This window comes from Sapajus apella, unplaced genomic scaffold, assembly GCF_009761245.1.
Source record: "Sapajus apella isolate SASKATOON/1434 unplaced genomic scaffold, GSC_monkey_1.0 scaffold5, whole genome shotgun sequence".
Taxonomy (NCBI): Eukaryota; Metazoa; Chordata; class Mammalia; order Primates; family Cebidae; genus Sapajus; species Sapajus apella.
The window spans coordinates 32,723,758-32,745,016 of NW_022436945.1; the positions used below are offsets into that span (position 1 = coordinate 32,723,758).

Sequence of the window (21,259 nt, forward strand, 5' to 3'; positions counted from 1 at the left end):
GAACATGAAGAGGATGCAGAGATTCACTATAAAGTAACAAACAATTGTCCAATGTTGTACATTATTATAGTGTCTGAAATAAAATAGATTCACATTCAGCAAACAACTAATGAAAGTTAATGGTTTAGAAACTCTCACTTAGTTTAATTGGAGCCAAGATATACATTTGGTTTTAAAACATGTTTAGGAATGCTGCCTCATTGAAACTATGGTGGTTATCATTTAGCCATGAATGAAGAAATCTCTCTAACCTGGAGCTGCATAATCAAGCAATTAGCCTGAAATTGAAATATAATTAAAATACCTAAAAAATTTTACTTGTCTCAAAAACTCTCTCCCTGGGAGGAATTATGTTCCTCCTCCTCTCTTCTGTGTTAATTGAACAGTCCCATCAAACCCACAAACACACACCACAACCCTCCCCAGTTGAATGGCTACTAACTTCTGCTACAGTAGATATTTTTAAAACTTCATTGTTATCCTGTCATTCTGAACCAATGGCTTCCTTTTTGTCTTTGTTTCACAAAAACTGGCTAGAATTAATAAATAGATTATATTAGCAATAGAGATGGCTAATCATGGAAAAGAAAACTATATTGAGGAAAATCTGCTTGCATATTAGGTAATAATATCAATCAAACACTTTTATCCAGTATATAAGTTAATAAACATAAATTTGATGGGTTCAGTTCTTGACACATAGTAGATGACTTGCAAATATTATTTACTTTTCTGCTTATTAAAAGCCTCATTTAAATCACTAATATAAACACTGTGAAATGAGTACTTTACAGAAAAAATAGACATTCTTGTCAAGGCTCCAAGAGTTCCATATACAGCATAGTTAGAAAGAATCAGTTCTTTCCAAAAAGGCAGTAGATAATTGGGCCAGTAATTGTGCAGTAGGACGAGCAAAGAGAAGTTAAAGCAAGAGGTAAGTCAATTACAGACAAGAGGCTGCAAGTAAGAAACACCAAGCCTCTAATCAAATATGTTCACCTGTTTATTACAGTGATATTCTTCAATTTTTATATTACAATTTGCATGGAAACTTAAGAAGATGATAGAGACCAAAATTATATTCAGGGTCCATTTTATCACCTCAGTTTATTTAACAAAAAAACTGCATTAGAAAAACTTTATAATCGAGAGGAAAATTTTACTAACGGCAAACTCATTTCAGTGACATCTTACCATTATCCAGAAAAACTCCTCTGAAAGTTAGGGAATCAAGAATGCTGATGAGTTGGTGATGCAGATATGATATGGAATATCAACAAGATGATAATATGATAGAATGCTACTAATTGGCACAACCTGGTAGAAACAAAAATATGCTAATTAACCAAGAATTTCAATTAACAGAGGCTCTTAGGGATAACTTGCGCTGCACAATGTGTACTTTCAATTATGTTATTGTTTGCAAAAATAACTAGAGACATGATATTTTTTAAAATGCAAAAATATATATTGTTCCAAGGACACATAGAAACACACAAGTTAAAAAGGTCTAATGAACAATTAAGATAAGTTATATTTAGGGGTATGCCTTAATGACTCTGTTGCAAACAACATATTTATAATAATAAATTCATAAGTAGAAATATATTCTGCAATATAATGTTGACTGTTAAGTGCAGCTCATATAAGCAAAAGCATTCAAAAGTCAACCCAAAGTGAGTTTATATCTAGATAACCGTTTAGATACAATCGGCCTCTGATAACCTTAAATTTGACCTGAGTCAGGTACCATATTGCTACCCAACTAACAGATTGATTGCTAAATAATGACCATCTTCTAATATACGTTACTCATTTATCTATTCTATTTCTGTGCCATTATTCCTGTCAAAGTATAAAACTGGATTTAGAGTCCAAAGCTCTCTCTACCCACTTTGTAGTAAGGGCTTCTCAGATTCTGATGAATTTATGATTGAAGACAACTCAAGTAGACTACTCTCATAGCAGTTGATTGATTCTATACTATATATATGTGTGTGTGTATATATATATATATGTATAATGTTGACTGTTATATGCAGCTCATATAAGCAAAACCATTCAAAAGTCAACCCAAAGTGAGTTTATATCTAGATAATAGTTTAGATACAGACTCTGATAACCTTAAATTTTCAACATTTTGCCTGTATGCTGTATAGTAAGATTGTCCACAATTAGACAAGTAGGACTCTATGAAGAACAGATATATACATATCAATGCATAAATACTGATAGCTTGTGGGATATAAATGTTCAGAGAATATAGTAAATACAAAATTCTATGAATAAGATGATTGGGTTTTAAGCCAAAGAATGGATTTTAAATTACTGTGATAAACCAGTACACTGTGAAATCTGCTACCTTCAGCTTTGTGGTGTTATATAAGTTATCAATCACTCTAAGTTTTAATGTTCTTATCTAGAAAATTGAAATAATAATTTTATCAACTAAAAACTACAAGAATTAACAATCTGCATAAAGTGTTTGGCAGTAAAAGTATTCAATAAATTATAGTCATTCTTTATTCTTGATTTAAATGTAGTCTTTTATTAATAATGTAAGGAATAGATATGGTAAAAAGTGTGAGGAAATTGTTTTCTTCTTCATCTTTCAGGAGTCAGATTTGTTTTCTTTCTCGTTACCTTCATTACAGCACCTGAATCTGTAGTTTCTCCTGTTCTCCCAACACAGTTTTCAGTCAATGAATACTGGATAAAGGACAACATTGAAACTGATTAGCCAAAAATCTTTGTAAAGCAAAGGCCCTCGTATGGTAAAAATGTCATCTATAGAATATTTTTTCAAAAAAATTTTTATTCCCCAAGACTCTTTTAGAATAATAACAGCCTAAATGAACATTTCCTGGATATTTTTTTAGAAGAGCAAATAGTAAAGTATGAAATGAAATGAATCACATAAATACAAACACTTATCACTGAAAAGCATATCAGGAAGCCCTGATCAGAATTGACAATTCAAATACCAACAATAGGCAAATAGCTTATGCAATTGAGTACATCAGGCAATCAATAGAAGCCAAGACAAATGAGACAAAGGACAACTCTTAAAAGAGGTGATTTTTATTCAGCTCCACCCGGTTGTTGCCATGAGAAATTGAACCCAATGTTGTCGTAGGTTCACATTTTTCAAGATAGATGGAATATACATGTATGTATGTATAGATGCTCATGTCTTAAGTGGTGTCTACTCATTTTATTCTGAGAGTACAATTTTGGCTAGAAGTATTCCATATACAGACAATTTGTGAATTCTGTGCTATTGAGTGAGTCAACTCTCCTCACAAATGAGAAAGGTGATACTAAAAAGGTCACTTTACAATAAATAGGAATGTGTATAGCCAAAAAAATGTATGCATAGCAATAAGTTTAATAGTAGAGAGGGGTAAATTTCTTTAGTCTATGTTAAGATTAAAATATATTTAAAATCTGGTGATTGCCATATACTCTTCCTCTGCAAAAATCAACTTTATTGCCATCAAAGCCACTTTATTCTTTCTTCTTCTTTATTCATCTTATTATACATTCTGGTTTACATTGGGCTTTTTTATACTATTTCTTTTTATTCTCCTAAAATCTGCTACCAACACCTTTAAAAACACTAATTGATTTTCATGGACAAATAAAAACATAAGTTTTCTGAGAGCAAAAACAATGAATCATTTACTCTCAACTTTATCCTTTGTACCTTGCATAGTGCCAGAGGCATGGAGATGATCGATACGTATTTCTGAAATGAATGAATATATAAGTTAATGAAAGAGTAAATGATCACCCCAGTCAGAACTGCTGATTCCATCCTCTAAAAAACTAGAACGTTTCTTATGTTTGGAGGCACTCATCTTAAACTTTCTGATTCTATGCCCCTTTGGTAAACTCAAAAAACGTGTCACATTTTAATGGTTGTCAGTTTTCTTGCTGTCTTTAAAATCTAGGGTACTCGGGCCACACTATTTACAAGTTGGGGTGCCAGAATTCAACTTTGAGATACTAGAAACAGTCTCGTCCAATCACATATATTTGTTTCTTGTTTACTCTCTCCCTCATTAGATTTCAATATCTTTGCAAGCAGTGGTGGTGTTACACATTATCTGCTTACTCTCATTAAAACATTTAGCCTAATGACTTCCCACATGATAATCCTTTAATGAAGTGAAATGAATAAAACTTGATAAGGAAATGTTTAACTCCATATTTCGAATTATTTTTCAGTGGCATTGTTATTTTTTTATCCCAGTCTTCATATCAGATGTCCAAATAATTAAAAGGAAATAAAATATGAAATGTCTAATTATTAGCTGAATTTAGTTCAACATCATATTTCCTTTCTTTTTGCTCATCTGTCAAACATTATCCTAGATGCTGAAGAAACAAAAGCAAACAAATACAAACAAAAGGAGGCATAGCATAGTGATATGTACAATGATAGAAAGATGTTCCAGGTGTCACTGGAGGAAATAGAAGTTATTAACTCTACCTGGGGTGACGCACAAGTACTATTTTACTAAAAAGCTTTGTTTAATGCATCCCCACTGCGGAAATACTATATTCCTTGAAATTCATTAAGAGATAAGGGTAATTTTAATTATCAGATTTAAAATTTTAATTTTATAATTTAGATATGAAATCAGAGTGTCAAATAATTGTTGGTTTTCACTTCCTCAAAGCCCACTGCCTCCACATGTGCTATCTTATTTTCTTCCTGGGGCCACCTTTATCCAGCCTCTGAGATGACTACACTCCAGATAGGAGACATTACTGTGTTATTTATCTATCATTGCGTAACAAATCACCCTGTATTTGACATCTTAAGACAACAAACATTTATTATTTCATGAAGTGTCTGAGGGTCAGGAATCTCACAGAGGCTTAGCTGTTTGGTCTGACTCAGGGTCTCTCCTTAGTTGCAGTCAAACTCTTTCCTGGGGCTGTGGTCATCTCTAAATTTTGCTGGAGTTGGAAAACCTGCTTCCAAGCTCACTCATGTGGTTTTGGCAGCTGATTTCTCACCATGTGGACTTCTCCTAAAGTGAGAGATTCAAAAGAGTGAACATCTGTGGCAAGTTCAAGGATTTCAAGGCTGATCAATGGAAAAACAAGTCTGTGGAATGGCAGTACCTCATAAGATTTATTGAGTGTTGCTTGGTCAAAGTTGCATGAGAGAGGTCCCTCAGAACAGGATACTTTCCAGGGACAGCAGCAAGAGAAACTGTCCACAGGGGGAAGAGGACGAGGGAACTCCTGGGGGATGAGGGGAATCTAAGAGAGAGTTTCCACGTCTAGGCAATGTCATTCAGTGACAAGATGGGAGTTTTTGGGTCAGTGAGCTCCAAAGACAGCAGAAGTTTGGGGTATTTTACAGCTTCAAGGTTTGTCTTAAATATGCCTAGCAGGTGTTGGGTGCAATTTTACAGGGTAGACAAAGCAGGAAGGTTTAAAGTAACTAAATATATGCTTATTTGGGCTATACATAAAGCAATTGGATGTGTAAGAATTTGAGTTTGGTACCTACATGTTTTGAACAAATGGTCCTTACCATGCTGTGGAGTAAACAACATCAGGGCCCCTATACAGAAACCATGTTTGGTTCATTTACATAACAGCACCAGAGATTGAACCCACAATTATTTTAGGATGGCACCTTGTTTTTTTTTATTGTACTTTAAGTTCTGGGGTACATGGGCAGGTTGCATCTTGTTCAGTTGCCTAGACTGGACTACAGTGGTGCAATCATAAGAAGCAAGAAACTACAAACTTTTGTAACTTAAAATCAGAGTTAATATAACTTTACTTCTTCAATAGGAAAATGATAAAAAAAAATTCTGGTACAATGCAAGGAATGGCTATACAAGGATGAGAAATCAAGGAGGTAGATATCATAGGAAACCATGCTGGATGCTGGTTTCTATGCCCATAAGAAATCACAGCTGAAGACGTGAGTGTGAACCATAGTTTGATACCAACTTTCCATCTTTTTCTAGTGCCAATGCTTGCCAAGACTGTCTGGATGCTTAATTGTTAATGTTTTGCTCTCTATTCTTTTAGTCTAAGGTTTTATTTTTACCTCAGCTAATTTTCCGGATTCAATTTTTTGCTTTTTTGTACTAAAGTACTTGTAGCTTTTGTTTTACTTGGCTGATTTCTGAACTTCAACTGGATAAGCCCTAACTTTTCCATTTACGCACCTGTCAGGTAGAACTCAACTAATTTTCCAAGCTCCCACAAACCTTCACTGATGGATTATCACAAAATTAAACATGGTGTAAAATATTTTAAGGATAAAGCTACTACAGACAACATCCAACAAATTTTTGTATAAAGACAGCAAATTAACACCACATTATCATATACAACAACAGTAACACAAGCAATAATCTTTTATCAAGTATCTTTCTTGAGTGGTTTCTTCATTTTCCCATAAAGTTTTCTGCAATAAGTGAGCAGGTGAGTGATAAAACATCTAAAATTCCTATATCACAAAAAGTCTTGACTGTAAATAAGGTATATCTTATTATTCTCTCACCTGTGTAGATCTGCTGATCTTGGCTTCATTCATAATAGAAACTCACATTCAGGTGGTTCTGTAGAGAGGAGGGAAAAAATGTGACATTCAAATCTCAGTACCCACATTCTTCTAGAAAAGTTATGGTATGGTTGACTTTAAGCAACGAGTAATCTAGAATTATAATTCTATTGAATATCAGTTTTAATAATGTTTTGATACTTTCATTTCATTATGTTATAAAATGCATCTTCCACTTTCAACCTCTTTTTCTATGACTATTCCTTTGAGACCATGGGAGAGTGACTTGATGATTAAGCGATCATCACTCCTTTCTCCTTTGTTCACACCATCTTTTCAAAGCACTTCATATTAGAAACACACACACACACGCAATTTCATCAGCCCACATGGTTAAGTTAGGAAAGATTGGTATAAATCATTCTTATCCATCCTTAATTGTCTTCTTTTGTGAGCAGACATGCAGAATAATCCCTGTCTAGACAGAGCTGACACTTTCCACCATCATTCAAAGGTGACCTTTGAGTCATGTATCCAGGAGGTGAAAGAGATAAACAAATGCTTTGATAGGGATTAAAGATATCTCTTCATAGGTTATCTGAGTGCCGCACTTACTAGGGTATTTATGGTTCAATCCTTTCTCTGCATAAGAAAAAAAACGTATTTAAAATTATTCAGTGCTTGTTATTATGTGTCAGGCCTTGGGGTAAAATGGAGGGTAAAAGATAAAGAAATATATGGCCTAATCATCAGGTAGCCTAAAGTTCAACTAAGGAAAAGGCATCAACCAAAAAAAAAAAACACACACACAAACAATACTCTAACTGCAGATTGTGGTAATTACTGAGACTATTGTAAGCATATAGCAGATTCTGATCTTGTCTGTAGGGTCATGAAAAGTTTACTCAGGAATGAAAAGGGCTTAACTAGAAAGAGAGGAGGGATAATAAGAAACAGATGTTGAGAAAGAGACTCAGAAATAGATAGATTATGTCACAGTCACAAAAATGAAAGGAAAATAAAACTAAGTGTAAATGAAGCACAGAAAGAGAGGGAGGGGTAGCAAAAAATAAGAATGAAGATGTGGGTATGAATCGGATAATGTCGGTCCCCATGAATATGGTGACCATATAACTTATTGTCCAAACTATTATGCTTCTGAGAATGAAAGGTGAAGCTATTAATTTTTCCTGCACACCAGGCATAAATCAAGACTCTCCAAGGCAAATAAGAATTTATGATATTTCTACATACAGGCCACATTAAGGATTTTGCTCTTAACCATAAGAGAAATAACTATGGTGATGCATTGCTTAACTATGGGAAATTATTCTGAAAAATGTGTCCTTAGGCAATTTTGGCATTTCACAAACATCACAGAGTGTATTTACACAAACATATACGATATAACCTACTATACATCTAGACTATATGATACAGCCTATTGCTCCTAGGCCACAAACCTGTATGGCATGTTATTGTATGTACTAAATACTGTAGGTAATTTTAATGCAATAGTATTAGCATATCTAAACAGAGAAAAGGTACAGTAAAATATGGTAGAAAAGATAAAAGACAGTACACCTACACAGAGAATGTACCACAAACAAAACTTGCACAACTGGAAACTGATCTGGGTGAGTCAGTGAGCAAATGGTGAGTGACTGTGAAGACCTGCATATTAGTCTGTTCTCACATTGTTATAAAGAACTACCTGCTACTGGGTAATTTATAAAGAAAAGAGGTTTAATTGGCTCATGGTTTCACAGGCTGTATAGGAAGCATGTCTGAAAAGCCTCAGGAAGCTTACATTATGGCAGAAGGTGAAGAGGAAGGAGTCACATCTTACATGGCTGGAGCAGGTGGAAGAGAGAGAAGACGGAGTTATGACTCACTTTTAAAAAATGAGATCTTATGAGAACTCACTCACTCTCATGGGAACAGCAAAGGAGAAGTTAACTCTCATGATTGAAACAGCCCAATCAGGCCCCTCCTCCAACACTGGGGATTAGAATACAACATGAGACTTGGGCTGAGACACAAATACAACCCATATCATTCCACCCCTGGTCCCTCCGAAATCTCACTTCCTCTCACATTGCAAAATAAAATCATGCCTTCTCAACAGTCACCGAAAGTCTTATTTCAGCATTAACTCCAGATCCACATTCCAAAGTTTCTTCTGAAACAAGGCAAGTCCCTTGAACCTATGATCCTGTAAAATCAAAAGCAAGTTAGTTACTTCCAAGATACAATGAGAGTATTGGCATTGGGTAAATGCTCCAATTCCAAATGGGAGAAGTTGGCCAAAACAAAGGGGCTAAAAATGTCATGCAAGTCCAGAACCCAGCAGGGCCATCATTAAATCTTAAAACTCCAAAATAATCTCCTTTGACTCTACATCTGACATCCAGTCCACACTGATGCAAGGGATGGGCTCCTGATATGCTTTGGTTGTATCCCCATGCAAATTTCATCTTGAATTGTAGCTCCCATAATTCCCACATATTGTGGGAGGGACCCAGTGGGAAATAATTGAATCATGCGGGCTGTTTCTCCCCATACTGTTCTCATGGTAATGAAAAAGTCTCACGAGGTCTGATGGTTTTATAAGGGAAAACCCATTTCACTTGTCTCTTACTCTTTTCTCTTATCTGACATCACATGAGATGTACCTTTCACCTTCTGCCATGATTGTGAGGTCTCCCCAGCCATGGAACTGTGAGTCCATTAAATCTTTCTTTTGTAAATTGCCCCGTATCAGGTATGTGTTTATCACCAGTGTGAAAATGGACTAATACAGCCCCCAAGGCCTTGGCAGCTCTGCCCCTGTGGCTCTGCAGGGTACTGTTCCCTCGGCTGCTTTCATGGGTTGGCATTGAGTGCCTGTGGCTTTTCCAGATGCTCTGTGCAAACTCTAGGTGGATCTACCACTCTGGGGTCTGGGGGATGGTGGTACTCTTCTCACAGCTACCCTAAACAGTGCCTCAAGATGCACTCTGTGTGCAGGTTCCAAACCCACATTTCTCCTCAACACTGCCCTAGTGGAGGTTCTCTATGAGGGCTCTGTCACTGCAGCAGAATTCTGCTTGGATTTACATCCTGTGAAATCGAGGTGAAATCAAAGCCTCACTTCTTGCTGTCTGCACACCTTTAGGTTTAACATCACATGGAATCCAGAGGCTCACAGTCGCTGGAGCAGCAGCCTCAGACATATCTAGGGCTTTTTAGACACTGCTGGAGCTGGAGCCGTTGGGATGCAAGGAGCAATGTTTTGAAGATGTACAGGGCAGCCAGGCCTTGGTTCTGGCCCAGTAAACCATTCTTCCCTGCTAGACCTTCAGGCCCATAATGGGAAGGGCTGTTGCAAAGGTCTCTGAAATGCATCTAAGGCATTTTACTCATTGTCTTGCCTATTATTTGGTTGGGGCAAAAGCAATTGTGGTTTTTGCCATTACTTTCAACAAGGGGAAAGAGTCATGTCTTACATGGCCAGAGCAGGAGGAAGAGAGAGAAGGGGAAGATGCCACACATTTTTAAATAACCAGATCTTGTGAGAACTCACTCGCTAGCATGAGAAAAGCAAAAGGGAAGTCTGCCCCCACAATCCAATTACCTCTCACCCGGCCCCTCCTATAACATTGGATATTACAATTCGACATGAGATTGGGGCAGTGTCAGAAATACAAACCCTGTCAGCCTATGACATTATTGTACATTACCCTAGGCTTTATAAGCAAGGTACACTTAGGCTGCACTAAATTTATTGAATATTGTTTCATTTCTTTGATAGTAAATTAACCTTAGCTTGCTAAAACTTTTAAATTTATAAGCTGTTTACTTTTTAACTTTTTGATTTTTTTTGTAATAGCAGCTTCAACACAAACACGTTGCACATCTGCACAAAACATTTTCTTTTTATCCTTATCTTATAAACTACCTTTCAATTTTCGAATTTTTTCCTTGTTTTTTAAACTTTGTTGTTAAAAATGAAGACACAAAGACACATCTTGGCCTATGCGGGATCAGGATCATCATTACTGCTTTTCACACCTCCATATCTTCCCACCGGAAGGTTTTCAGGGGCAATAACATGCATGGAGCTGTCATTTCTATTGATAACAATGCTTTCTTCTGGATACTTCCTACAGGACCTGCCTGAGGCAAATTAAGTTCCCATGCTTCAGCAGATTTCATGGTGGCTTGTGACTTGGTACATATAATAAATATCTGCTTAGGTATTTAATAAAATAACATGTTAAAGGAAAGAAGTTTGTGGGTGGAATAAAGTATTTATTAGGTCTGGTTTTCCCCTTGAAGTCTGCTATCAGTTATGGTAGTGGCCTTCAGTGATGTCTTCAGCTAGCTGACCGGGGAACAGGCATCTTTCAAGAACTGAGAAAAGTGTCTTTCACTGGCTGTCAAGACCATTTGCACAATTAGCATCTGCTAAAATGCTGGAAGGGATTGTCCAGAACCTATCATTCTAATGTTTCATCAACTCACTCAACACTCAGAAAATATTATACCTTGAAGCTATAAAAATATTTAAATCATCAAATTGTCAAAATGAAATTGAAAAAAGTAAGACTGATTTGTAAAAGACCATGTATTTAATTTAGCACAGACCATTTTTTAAAAATTTCAGAGCAATATCTTATAACTCTACTTGATGCGTGATGGAGTGTGCATCACCTCTTTGAAAGCAAGTCATTTTTTATGTCACTTTTTCATTAATAGGGAGCACACCAAGCACATCTCCACTCATCACCAGGAGACATAACATTGTCAGCCATTTTGGGGAGGTTATTTTTCCTTAAGAAAAAATTTTTTTTTTTAAAGAAGGTATCCAAAAATTGTGTAGGTAGGTGCCAGGTTGACCTAGTTGTTTATATAGAAATAACATTATCTTTAATATTTTAGAAATTTCAATTAAATGCAAAAAGAATAGAAGATAGCAAAAAATTCACCTGATATTTGAGGTATATATTTCAGATTGCTATTCACAGTCTAAGGTCTTGAGACAAATTTGTCTGTGATTGACCAGGATTATGCCATGGAATCTGTAATGTCTCTTATAATTTTATAACTTATCTGCTATATATACTGTGTACTTCAAACTTTTTGAGTACAGGAAACTGTTTTATACTTTAAATTTTTCTGTGATAAATCCAGCATAGATTTTTTACAATAGATGTATAGAAATATAGTAATTAGAACAGCTCTAGTTTGGAATCTCAGTTCTGCTACTATTAATATATGATCTTGGATAGAATGGGTGGGGTTGGATAGATTGTTCTTTTAAACTAATTGTGCTTAGTTTTCTCATATGTAAAATGAATACCTTCCTGGAAGGGTGGCTCAATAAAAAATATTAGCTTGCACGATTTGCTTCATAAGTATAATTTGCCTTTTTTGGAGTCTGAGTTAGAATATATTACTTCCCTACAACACTCAGATTTTAAAAGGAGATTTCTACATCCAGAAGCAGACTCTTTCTTTCTTTCCAAAGATCTCTTTAATCTCCTCCTTGAACTACAAATCTTAAAGAGTACAGTCTTCATAGAATATGGTATTTTTAAAAGCACATTCCAATATGTGCTTTTTCCAATTCTAATATCTCTTATCAATAATGTTTGTTAATTTTTTTCACATTTTGGAATAAACAAAAGATGCTCTAATAACAAGTACAGGGGCTGAGTTCTCACTGCTGCTAGTAAATGAAAATATTTCCTAAGTACAGGAAATTCTCCTTACCTGTCCCAGGGGTCTAATGTGTTCATTTGTGTTTAACAAAAGAAGCAATAGCAGCATGTTTTTTAAACCTGCGTTTTGAACCAAGTACAGTGAATTGATATCTCATGGCTGCAGAGTGAAAACAAGGTTAAACGGCATGCAGTGCATAGTTGGATAATGCTCTCTACCAGTGGCTATTCCAGGTATCAGGGCTGTGTCTTATCCTGATGCAGAAAAACTTTAACGATGAACAGATTCACTCCTCCCTGTTATGCTCAGTGAAGAAAGCTCTTTTTCAAGCTGGCAAATGCAGATGTATCATGAAGCTATTGAAGCTTCATGGCGGAGAAAGAAGTAATAACAACTGACTTTGGTGAGCTTGGCTACTCAGCCAAATTTGATGTTGGATAGAATATTTCAATGTACATGCTTTCTAAAGAAAGTAGAATATTAGAAAATGCATGTTTATTTTTAGATAACATCTCAGTAACATGGAATTCATGGATATTATTTTTGTATGGCAGCATTAAATATGCTTTTTAAAACAAAAATGAAAATTATGTGTCTCTTTTGCTTGAAGCTGGAATGATAACAAAAGTACAAAGTTTGATGGATATAGAAGTTTAATGAATACTACAAAAGAAATGTAGGCTACGATTCATTTTTCCTCTGATTTATCAGTAGTCTACAATCTTTTGGCAACTAAAATTTAATATTGGAATAGAAGTGATCATAGGTGATGGAATTATTTATCATTCTGGCTGTTTCTATGCAGGTACAAAAAGCTGCTACATTATAGAAACTTAGCAGAACTTGAGTTTCTATAAGCTGACCTAGGATAGGTGTCACCTCCACCAGCTGCACCCCTGCTCACATCCTGTCTGGTGTCTTGGAGCCTGATGCAGCATATTGGCACAAGGACAGTGAGGGGCGCACACCTTGCATAAGAGGAAATTGAGAGACACTCCCTCAATTCTGGAACATACAGTGTGATCTCAACAAGGCACACAGGCAGAATTTGGCAGTTGCTTCTCAAAATAACTCAGTTCCCATGTATGAGGTCAGTTCAAAAAGGTGTGTCGTCCCTAGATTCTCTGATGAGATGGAGAACTGTGAATTCTCAGGATACCCTAGGCCAAAGACAGGCAAGTCTCCAATGTCCTAGGTTGAAACATTACTCTCAGGAGCTGGGATAGAAGAAAGATGGGGTCAGACATGGCACAAGGGCATAGATACAGAAGAAAATATGAGTGGACCCCACAGCCAGAGAGTCCCCTGCTCTTCAGAAGTGGGGTCTAGAGGGTCATCATAGACTAACTCACTCCACTCCATGGTGACAGGACTGTCCAGCCTGGGGCGCTTCACTTGGCATGTGTAGACGTCTCCCTGCTCTGGGCTCATTTCCAGCATCACCAGGGTCTGGATATCCAGTCTCATTACAAATCAGGTTGGTGGACACAACCCCAGCTATTTCCTCCTTTCCATTCAGGAACCATCAGACTTGAATGCTGCCTCGATAGAAATCTTTCACATAGCAGACAAAAGGTTGTGGTACTGCAGGGGACCCTTCTTGGAGGGGAAGATATTCAGCTTAGGCCACACTAGGATTAAGGAAGAAGAAACGTGGAATAGCATTTGAGATGATAATTTCTTAGATATTCCATATTCATTATGGAATTGATTTCCAGACGTTGAAAATAGGAATGATGTGATTAGGCTAGTAGAAAAGGGTGGTACTGAAAAAATAGAAATAGTTCTTTAAATAGAACATGCATAATTTTGAATAAAGTAATAAGTATTAAGAAGAATGGGAGGCAGACAAACTTAGCAGTGTGTAGCACGTTTAAAAGAAATGTCAACAATAAGCCACTGAGCAACAGCCTTAGGACAAAGAATACAAGATTGACACCACCTACCTATTCAATGCAAAGAATGCAATGTTTGCTCAAGTAATTTCTCAAAATTTATACACACACATACATACACACACACACACACACACACACACACATATATATATATAAACAATTACATTCTCATGGTTTATTAATCTGACAACTTTATCTTATAAAAAATACAAAGAAAATAAAGTGAGCTTTACATTGAGAAAAAAAGAACAACTCAGTGGAGCAATATATTCAGCAGAGGCTATTGCATGGGGTCAATACTGTACTTTTGTTTTTTCTTTTTTTTTTTTCTTTTTTCTTTGAGATGGAGTCTCTCTCTGCCACCGAGTTGGAGTGCAGTGGCACAATCTCTGCTCACTGCAACAGCCGCCTCCTGGTTCAAGCCATTCTGCTGCCTCAGCCTCCCAAGTAGCTGGGATTACAGGCGCATGCTACCATGCCCAGCTAATTTTTGTACTTTTAGAAGAGATGGGGTTTCACCATGTTGGCCGGGATGGTCTTGATCTCTTGATCTCGTGACCCGCTCACCTTGGCCTCCCAAAGGGCTGGGATTACAGGCGTGAGCCACCGTGCCTGGCCAATACTGTACTTTATAGTACCAAGTTTTTCCTTTTTATAAAAGAAAATGTTTTTTCTTTTTGATAAATTGTGGTAACACTTACCTTTAGATTGGACTTAGGGCTCACTCTAATCCTGTGTGTTCTCATCTCTATCATGATAACTGCAAATACCTCATTTCCAAATAAAGGTATATTCAAGAGTACTGGGGGCTAGAATATAACATTTTGGGGAACAAAATTAAACTCACTACACTTCCTATAACTCTAATACTGTTCAATCAAAATTATGTGAGTGGCAATTGAAAATACAAGGCGCATTTCACATTTTTAACTATTAAATAAGGATTTGACTGTATTTACTTTTTCTACTTAATAACAGAAATGCATATTGCTGCATTTACCACTGCACTGGGTATCAGAACATATAGATTTTAGTTCCATCATTGTCTTATGTGAATTTGAGTGAGTAGTGAGACTAGTGCAGATGTAGCAATTATAGAGAATACATTTCTGAACAATATATAATAATACATGTAAACTGGAAAGACACACACACACACACAAAAAGAGTTTGTGATCATCCTAAGTGCAAAGCAAAGTGTTCTGGGTGTTGTGAATGGAGCAGCCTTTGGCCGAGGCATTACACAATGTAATAACTTATCAAGGGTAGCGCCATGAATAAGCTGTAAGAAAGTGGATGAGTCAAACTTTTAGATGCCTCTGTTTCTGTATTTGTGCTCACTTTAGAATTAGCTGTTACTAGATAATTGTTCAACTCTTTTATGCTTTAACATTAAGCTTTAAAAATTTGTTGAAATAACCACAATTTTAAAGTGTTAACATTTAATTTTTTAGTATGAGTCAAATCACCACATTCACCAAAAGTCTAACCTGGTCTCAATTTTTCTGTATCATTTTTGTTTAACCAAATGATATGTTGCTCTTTTATTATAAAAGTAATAGCTTATGGGTTCTGTAACTGGTCCACAGCATCCATTAGAAAATTTAAAAGGACTTCAGCTAGGCAAATTCTTCGGAAGAAACAAAACTGCTAAAGTTGAATTGCTTTTCAGATACAATATCAAAGATTTGAAAGGACAAATTTCATTATCCCTGATGTTTCATCTGAACAGTCTCAAGCAAGAGAGGTTTGATACTGTAACTCACAGATTTGTTCTTTGCCATTTCAATCCATGCTTTCCCAAATACACTACATTACTATGAGCCTTAATTTTAACATCACCTTCTAATCTTAAAGAAAGAAAAGAAAATATGTGTGTTGTTTTATTTATTTCTACTAGCATTTAACTTACAACTAGTGTTTTCTTGGATGACATTGGAAAGTAGACAAATAATTGATGATTGCCTCTGGAACTCTTTGCCAAAGTTTCTTTCACAGTCTGTCCTTGCTTCATACATATTAGTAGCTGAATGTCACTGTCATCCAGTTTCTAAACAAGGCATTGGCTAATAATATCTTAAAGTGTGGCCCTTGAATAACATCAAAATCTTGCAGTCACAAAAATTTCTCTAAAAGTACAATAACTGAAGTTATGACATAGAGCAATTTTCTTTCGAATTCTAGGAACTTTTCTGATATTCATAATTATTCTGCCTATTTCTACGTATGAACTGCTTTGTAGATCCCAAGTATTCAGAAATTTAATGTACCATGTTTCAAAACTTTCTGAGCTCCCCAGAAAGTCATCACACGCCATTCATATTTTTCTGAAGCATGAGTTGGAATCATGAAAGCAGAAAGATTAATGAAGGGGAAAGACTTAGTTAACACATTCATCAGACCAACCAGGGGAACAAGATGTCACCTAACACAGTCAAAGCCTGGGGATCTCTTTGAAGTAAGGACTGTGAAGGAAGCAGTCTTAATTGGTCACCAAATTGGTTTGGGTAACTTGCAGTGGGTCTTGACAGACAAAGAATTAGGAGTTTAGTTTTATAATAGCAGTCAGAAGTACCTAAGGTCTGATAAGTCTCTTGTTTGGGAAAGGCGAAGTTTTATAGTTCTGTATGTGCTTCCCTATTTGGAGCACATGACAATCAGCAAATAGATGAAAGAGGCAAGATCTGACTACTATGGAAATGGGAGGTTGCAATAACCAAGAACACTATTAAACCAATTATTCATCCATCACAGATACAATTGAGTAACCTGAATGCTCACCAAGAAATTAAGAATGACACACAGACAGAGAGAAAGAACCAATGGAACAGTCCAGGCAGGTGGTAGCTCTTTGGGTATTTGGAGGCCCAATTTGCAACCCTGGCTGACAGTATAGGGCAACAAATAACTTAAATTTCACAACTATGGGAGATAGAATGTGTACTCAAAACTGATGCAAAAACTTACTAGGGTAGAGCAGCAGGTGAGAAGTATCAGTAGCCTCAACTGAGTAGTGCTGGAGCCAGGAGGAATTAACATATCACAGAATGCTGTGTATCTATCAAAAAGTGATGTATTGTCACTGCAATTAAAATCTCCACAAGCATAAAATATAAGGTCAGGTAATCTTTCAAGAGAATGCTATTTGTTAATAGACATAAATGTAATAAAATAAAGGAATTATCATGCCATGCAATTACTGAGCACCTCTTCACTCATTATATACTCTACCCTGGCTTACTTATAATTTATTTTTATGATTTGCTATAGTTAATCTTTTGCCATCTCCCATAGGCCAACCTTTTGAGAATGTCCTTGACATTCTTGAAGTTTATTATTCCATGTGAACTTTGGAATCCATTGATTTAATTTTTTTTGACCACGTTTAAATACGTAGACTAAGTAGAAATGACATATTTACAGTACTGAATCTCTACATAAATAAATTTCTTCAAAAGTTTTTTAGTCCCTTTCATATTTTAAAGTTGCATTCACAGTTTATCTTATACATTTCTTATTGTGATTATTCCTAGTGTCTTTATCATTTGTTAGTTCTGTTAAAGTTTTTTTTTCCTTGTATTTTAAAATGGATTATTCTTTTCTATGAAATGTATTTGCTGGCCGGGCGCGGTGGCTCAAGCCTGTAATCCCTGCACTTTGGGAGGCCGAGGCGGGTGGATCACGAGGTCAAGAGATCGAGACCATCCTGGTCAACGTGGTGAAACCCCGTCTCTACTAAAAAAAAAAAATACAAAAAATTAGCTGGGCATGGTGGTGCGTGCCTGTAATCCCGGCTACTCAGGAGGCTGAGGCAGGAGAATTGCCTGAACCCAGGAGGCGGAGGTTGCGGTGAGCCGAGATCGCGCCCTCGCGCTCGGGGAAAAAAGGAAAAAGCACCACACCCCCTCTCCAAAAAAAAAAAAAAAAAAAAATGTATTTGCTAAAAAATCAATTAGGTACATAGAGGCTGACGTAATTTATTGTAGTTTATGGAGAATGTATGAAGGAATAGGAGCGAGAAGTGAGCTTGGAAAGAAAAGCAAAAGCAACATATAATCCTATTTGGAAGCTTGGATTTTGTACTATAGGCAATGGGTAGTCTTGCAATTGTTTTAAATAGAAGACTCACATGATGAGATTTTTATTGCAGAATGTTGTGCAATGCCTTGTTGTCAGTGTGAAGAATGGGGCAAAACTAAAGAACGGAAGCCTTCAGAGATGTTGTTCTAAGTATGGAATGAGCAGGGTTTGGACGTGAGATTAGGAATTGAGAAAGGAGACACACTTGGTTTTCTTATAGGAAAGAAAATGAGCAGGCCCTCATCACTGATTAGATGGGTAATCAGGAAGGAAGAGAGAAAAGTCTGTCAATGAAGGAGGAAATAAGCTGAAATTTGAGTCTATAAATCAAAAAGGAAGATGTTAGCAATGATCGAAAATATAACAATATTAAAAAGAAGACTTGGTATGCCAATAAAACATTAAAGTGGACTCTAATTCTAGACCTTTAGTGATGCAGATGCATGGAACCCAGATTGCAGCAAGCTGAGGAGCCAAAGGACAGCAGGAAAAGAGAATAAGACAATAAAGAAAGCCACAGTTACATGAAGCTTAATCAAAGAAGAAAATACAGAATGACCTATGAGGGATTATACAAGTCCAAGGAAAAGAAAGCTTTTGTTTTTGTTTTGTAAAACATGAAGTTCAGAGATATATGTTTCTGTCTGAAGTGAGTGAAAATAGCACGGAAAGAGAAGCTGGAGTTTCTGAGGTCAAAGAGCAAGCCAAATCCTGGTGAAATTACAAAGGATGTACTAGAAACTGAGGGAGGGAGGAAAGACTGCTACCACAACTGGCTGCTTCCAGTAATAACACAACACAGTAAGATCTGGAATAAAATGAAGTTAATTTGATCAGGGTTTGTGAAACATTAAATTTCTTGTCTCTGCTAACTAAAGTCATAATTCTTGTCAAAAAAAATTAGTCACCATTATTCTTCTACAGGAAGATTATTATTTCTACTATATTCTCGCTCTTCTTTTTTTTCTTACTATTTTCTAGTAAAACAAAAACAAAAAAAACATGCTCAGGAATTCACGTAGCAAAATTTTATCTTCAACTATTTTAAAACATATCTTTAACATTTAGTACCATTTCATTTACATTTTTCAAATATAAATGTAGATGATATGTAGATATAGAAATAAAATCTTGGCCATTCTAAAATAACAGCAAAAGGAAAGCAATGTTAACTAAAAATGCTATATTTATTTATTCCAAAAATGATAATAGTTAAGTTTAATATTAGTAGGTTTAATTGTGGTTAAGTTTAATATTTGTTAAATATATCTCTGATAAAAGCTATGTTCTCAAACCTTTGATTACTCTTTAATTCTGTGCAGTGCACATACATATGTAGTCACTTAATGCCATCTATCTCATTTATATGCTTTTGGGTTTTCGTTTGTTCAAGTAATATTCCAGGACCCTGCTACTTCCTGAGTGCTCCATGGAATTAAGTACCAGGATAATCTGAAAACTTGTTTGAAATTCAGAATCTCAGACTTTATCCCAGACCTACTGAATTAGAATCTGCATTTTAACAAGATCTCGGGGTGGTTTATATGCCATATGGCCCTTAAAGCTGAGAAGCACTGATCCAAAATAAAACACTCATTATTTAGAGCAACACAACACTGACTGTACTACCAAGATAGTAAAAAAAAGCTAACAGAGCCTTATAGTTCTCTGCACATAGATTTAGTAAGTTTATGGCACTGGAAATTGTAACATTAATGTGAGATTATTTAATAATAATGTAATAGTACAGTTATTATTTATAAACTTTGATATACAAAGTTGCATTACTCAGTTTTAACACATATTGAGTAAAAAAATTCTAAAAACCACTCATTTGTGGACATTTTGCTTTGAAATACAAATTTAAAATTATCCACATTGAATCTGTCCAATTCACCATTTAGAAATCCAAGATTCTAATATTCTTATAATTAAATATTAGAACATTATTCAAAGAAAACTGAGAAATAGAGGAAATGAGTGATATGGTTTGACTGTGTCCCTAACCATGCCTCATCTCGAAGTGTAGCTCCCATAATTGTCACGTGTTGTGGATGGAACCCAGTGGGAGATAACAGAATCACGGAGGCAGTTTCTTTAATACTGTTCTCATGGTAATGAGTAAGTCTCACGAGATCTGATGATTTTTTAAGGGGAAATCCCTTTCACTTGGTTCTCATTCTCCCTTGCCTGCTGGCATATAAGACATGCCTTTCATCTTCCACCATGATTGTGAGGCTACATGGAACGGAGTCCATTAAACTTTTCTTTCTTTATAAATTACCCAATCTCGGTTATGTCTTTATCAGCAGTGTGAAACTGGACTAACACAATGAGTTAATCATGTCAAATATCTGGTAAATGAGAATGTAGTCTAGGGTGTCACAACATGTAATGTGCACCATATTTAATTAACACACGTATAGTCAAAAAAAGTATGTAATATAATGCATCTATTCTCCTGACTCAGCTCTACAAGATTTTATAATTTTTAAAATATAAACAAATGTCACCTGCTAAAAAGAGTTTGAGAACTATATAAGTCATGTTTTGCTGAATAACAATCTCAGTACCTTGGTAGCTCACAACATATATTCTCCTGCTGTGCAAATCAACTGCCTACCCATTGATCTAAGCTGAGCTTGGCTAGTTTAGGCTAGACTCCAGGCTTTGTGCTGCATTCTGATCTCCTCCATCTAAATTTATTCTGAGACCTAGACTGAAGCAGCTATTGTGGAATGCTTGTTTGATCATGGATCATAGGGGCTTTTGTGAAAGCACAGGATACTTCTTAAGGCTTCTGCTGACAACTTTTTCACTGTTACTTCCATTCACATGCCATTGACCAATGTAAGCCATTTCACCAATCTCCAAGTCAATCAATCAGGAAAGTATACCCATAGTAAAAGGTGTCGCTAAGTTACATGGCAAAGAGTGTGGATGCATAATTCCAATACAAAAAGGAAGGGACCCAATAAATGCTAGAATTATTACTTCAAACATTTATTATTTTTAACATGGCCTATGTGTCCTG

General features: G+C 36.0%; 1 pseudogene; it reads right to left on the bottom strand.

Annotated features, from left to right (window-relative positions):
- Positions 1-13,486: 13,486 nt before the first annotated feature.
- LOC116548821 lies at positions 13,487-17,621 on the bottom strand (annotated as a pseudogene).
- Positions 17,622-21,259: the final 3,638 nt, after the last annotated feature.